This window comes from Kryptolebias marmoratus, linkage group LG9 (assembly GCF_001649575.2).
Source record: "Kryptolebias marmoratus isolate JLee-2015 linkage group LG9, ASM164957v2, whole genome shotgun sequence".
Lineage (NCBI taxonomy): Eukaryota > Metazoa > Chordata > Actinopteri > Cyprinodontiformes > Rivulidae > Kryptolebias > Kryptolebias marmoratus.
This window is the reverse complement of record NC_051438.1, coordinates 9,625,527-9,629,988: the sequence shown is the minus strand read 5'-3', so window position 1 is coordinate 9,629,988 and position 4,462 is coordinate 9,625,527. Positions and strand designations below refer to the sequence as shown.

The 4,462-nt window shown below is 43.9% G+C and overlaps 1 protein-coding gene across 2 annotated transcripts in view; it reads left to right on the top strand.

The window, feature by feature from the left end:
• The window catches only part of tenm1 (teneurin transmembrane protein 1), a 265,666-nt gene that overhangs the window by 117,794 nt on the left and 143,410 nt on the right, over window positions 1-4,462 (top strand). The window lies entirely within an intron of this gene.

The window sequence follows — 4,462 nt, the reverse complement described above, 5'->3', positions numbered from 1 at the left end:
ACGCGGCTGACCCGAGCGGTCGCCTCTCTGTCCCACCCGCGTTGCGTCAGGCTCAGATCGGAGCTTTGCAGTAATTGGCGTCAGAAGGACCTGCTCGCTCATCTGCCTGCTCTGGTCAGCCGGCTCGCCTGTCTGCCCCTCCCTCCAGCGCTCTGCCAACTGCCAGCGCCCCCCTCCCCGTTCACGTTCCATTCATCTAGCGGCCGACTAAAAAGACGGCTCTTTCCCCGGGACACGCAGCCCTCCACTAGCCTTTCAACTTTTCTTTTTTCCCAACCAGATGCAGAAGTGAGGATTAGCTTTTAAGAAGAAGTGGACTGCTGCTGCGGTGGACTTGGCAGGAGTGCGTGAACGCATACTTTAGCTGTGGCAAGTTAATACTCTGTTTGGAATAGGCTTTAATGCAGAACCAATGTATGCATCGGAAAGGATAAAGGACACTTAACTTTGTTCTCTTCTATCAAACATTTGTTTTACTCTCTCTCCCTCCGCATCAAATCAGCCTCAGAAAATATATAAAAAGAATAATTGAAATGCTTTTGGATTTCACTGGAATGCTGTTTGACATCTCAAGCAGTAGTCAATATTAAAGCAGGATTCCAGACTCATTTGGGAAGGTACACTTATTGTAAAGTGGTAATGTGTTTGCAAATAACCTCGGATACTAGAAGTTAAAGGCCTGGTGTTCCTTGAAGGAACGCACATCACTCGCTGCCTTCTGCACCAGAGCTTCAAACTAAGGCCCTGTGCACACAAGAACGATTATTCTAATGTTTTGTGACTGTTTGCTGAGGCGAACCAACGAGAAAAACCAAACACGTTTACATTGATACGGCTGTGCTCATTGAACCTGCTGTAGGTTCCACGCCGGTTGCCAGACAGGAAGTGATTAACTATCTTACTGTCGCTTTAAAATGATTGTATTTTCACCCAAACTATCCCATGTGCTGAGTGAGGTTGGAGGGGAGGAAGTCATTAGGTTAGCTGTGTGTTGGGATTGGTGAACACAGAAAATGAGGTGGACTTGACCCTAAAACTGTGTTATAAAAAGGGGGAATTATTGTGTATCTGGCAACACTGATGCTGGGCTTTCAATGCAGCCTGGAGCATGTAAACAGTTGCATCCAAAATGGTGACTACATGGGCGTTTGTTTGGACCGAGGGTGAGGTTGGGTCCCTGCTACACGTTGAAACGGGCGAGCAGCACAAACAGCACTCTGCCGTCCGCCATTATTCCTGCCGTTCGCCTGCTTGTGCACGGGGAGAACAGCTGCTGACTGCAGCCGCCTGTGGTGTGTGACTTCACACGTTTTGGCTTCCATCGAAATGCAAACAGGAAGATGTCCGAAAACCTAAACTTCGAGACCTGGGTTCAGGAAGCTTGGGCTTCGGTGGAAACGAGCCCTGTTGTCGTCGTGTAAACAAATGGCAGACATGTTACAGACATGTATGGCGAGAAATATGGTCAAACTTTAAAATAAACACTATAACTTCAAGCCATATTGCAAGATCTCTCTCAGTCTGTTACCTCTCAGAGTATGTGTTGGAGGTGAGCCGCAGCTACTACCACATCAGCTTTTCGCCTTATATCCGTAAAGCTGACTGAATTGTAACCATTTTAGGGTTTGCTAAAGGCAGCTGTGTGTGGCTGCCATTTTGAATTGGGTTAACCTCAAAAGAGAATTGTAGACGTCCATCTTTCTGAAAATAAAGGTACCTGAAAGTCAATACCATCAACAGCTGCACCTTCGGTGTGTGTTGTAATACTTGTACAAGGAGGTCACAGTTTGTAGTATAAAAGATCCAAAATCAGACACAATCTGGATTCCTACCATTCTTCAGTTTTTAGAAGTGAAGCTCAACCAAATAGTCACAAAAAGCAAAGTGCGATCAGGCATGTTTGGAAGTCAGCAGGAGGATCTGATGGGGAGACGGACGGTGAATTTAGCTCAAATGGTTGGTTTAAAAAACAACTTAAATCCAATCATATTTCTCTTAAGCAGCTCGTTGGTCAGTGCCGTGGTCCAGTAATCCTAAGGGTGCAGGTTAGAGCCCCAGGTCGTGTCAGGAAGGGCATCAAAAGTCAAATCTTTGGTGTTTCCTCAAGTTTCCTCGCTGTGACGACCCCCGCAGAAGGGAGCATTCGGAAGAACGACGCCATTTCTCTCCAGCTATTCTATTGTAAAAGTATAAATGTCTTGAAACGCGGAGTTAAAGTGGAGGGAAATGGCCTCGGGAATAACAAGGCAGTTTCCAGGTAAAATGAGCCGACAGATAAACTCTGTAAATAAAGCCGAAATCGATACAATTTTTATCCTTATTGAATAAGCAGCAAGTGTTTTTTTCTGATTTGCCCCCCAAAAAAATTTAACATCAAAGCGAATCAATGCATGGAGCAAAAAAGAAACGTTTCAGTGAAAACAAACTTGAAAATTTCATCTCGCACCAGAGCGTGTCCCTGGATGTTGGCGTCGAGTAGCTCGGCTGCGATATTGTACCAAGTTTGTGTTTTGTTCCCTTCAAGGAGAGTTTTTACAGGCATTAGCATCATCATCATCATCATCAGATGTGTGCACCTATTCCTCGGTGGCCTATGAGCCATTCAGAAAGCAAACGGTTTGTAATGCAAGACGCTAATGAGAGACCATTGTTAGGATTTTTAATCGGCATCAGGACGCTTCTGTTTTGCATAATAAATGTCGATATTCTTGTATTTTCAGGGCGTGTGACCCATTCCCTTCCTCAATTTTTTTTTTTCTCTTTGGCTTTTAACTCACTTTGAGATGTTGGCTTTTATTTTAGTTTCATTGTTTTATGGTTTTAACAGCTTTGTTGCTTTGATTGGGTTTTATTTGATTTTATTATTTTGTTTTGTTGGAATTTTATGTGTTTTACCTCTTGTTTTTATTTGTTGCCGTACAGCACTTTGGTCAACTGTGTTGTTCTTAAAGTGCTTTATAAATAAAATTGTATTGTATGTAAGAAAAAAAGGCCATTATCAGAAAATGGCTTTTAAAAAAAAAAAAAAATTCAAAGCTTCAGTTTGAAATAACATTCATTCATTTTAAAATCTTTCAAAACTTTTCCTTTAGGCCGGCTCAGTTTGTGTTTCACTCTGCAGATCTTGATCCAACCCGCTGTATTCCTCCTCATCGCAAAAGAAGAAAAAACAAAAAAACATTAGACCGATAGCATTTGTTAAAAGTCAGCCATGTTTTTTGTAGCAAGTGTGAAAGATCAGTAAATGTGACTGGATACAAAACAGTTAGAGAGGTTTGATGCACCAACCTTATTTGGCCCCATTTTCACCAAACTAATGAATCACAAAATAAAAAGCAGGTGTGCTGATTACTAACCGAGACCACGTGTGCCGCGGAAGAAGACAAAACAGCCCTTACAAAATAAAACAGGAAGTGAGACTAAGCATGAACGTAAATGAATTCAAAAACAAGCAAAAATGCAAGAACTTCAATAAGAAAACCTAGAAAATATTACAAACAAATGACTATCACAACCAAAATAATAACAGTACTCAGGATTGAAAACAACTAATTTCATTTAGAAAAGTAAAATCCATCAAATGAAACACTTTACTCCTATAGGTGTGAAGCAAAATGACTGCACGGTTGCAAGAATGGAGACTAATCTGGGCCTAATTTTTGCGCTCAAATCCCAGCAGGTTTACAATTTCTGTTGTTCTGAGTTGAGTATCTTGGCATAATTACCAGATTTGTGTGTGCTGAAGAGTAAAATGATAAGACGTCGTAGTCAAAACCACAGTTCCTTAGGAGTTTAAAGTGAAACGTGTGGGCATGACCAAAGTTAGGCAGATTTAAAGTACATGTCTCTGATATCCAGGTTTCTCCTTACTCCTTTGATACTCCTTTTGGTTGTTACATAATAGACTACTCTAAAAGTCCCCAAGACTCTTCTTTTCCATGGCGACAGTGAGGAAGTATTTGACTGGATCGTGTGAAACTCCTTTGTACGTTTTAAAAGTCTGAACCCGAGCGCCGGACAGGCCGGCCGGCCGGCCGGCCGGCGTCTCAACACACCCAGACACCGCCTTTCCTTAAGCCCCTGCCGGCGTGGCTGAGGAGTACCTCGCACGCCGGCGCTTTGAGCTCGCCTTCCCGCGTGACGGGGCATGTGATATATGCCGGCTGGCCTGTGGGCGCGCATGGCGTCGCCGTAATGGAGTGGTGGAGCTGCAGGGCGTTATAGATTGAGAGCGAGCAGACTCGTCCATGAATCTGCCCCTAACTGTTCCTCTGCCTTTGTGGTGGTAACGATCGGCCGGCTCCCCTCTGTCAACATATTTCCTCCATCTTAGTTTAGAAGCAGAGATATATCTCTCCATAAAGGCCAACACAAAGAGGGCTGGAGAGATCCCCCCCACACACACACACACACACACTCTCACAGACACACACTCTACCCCCCCCCCCCCCCCCCCATCTCC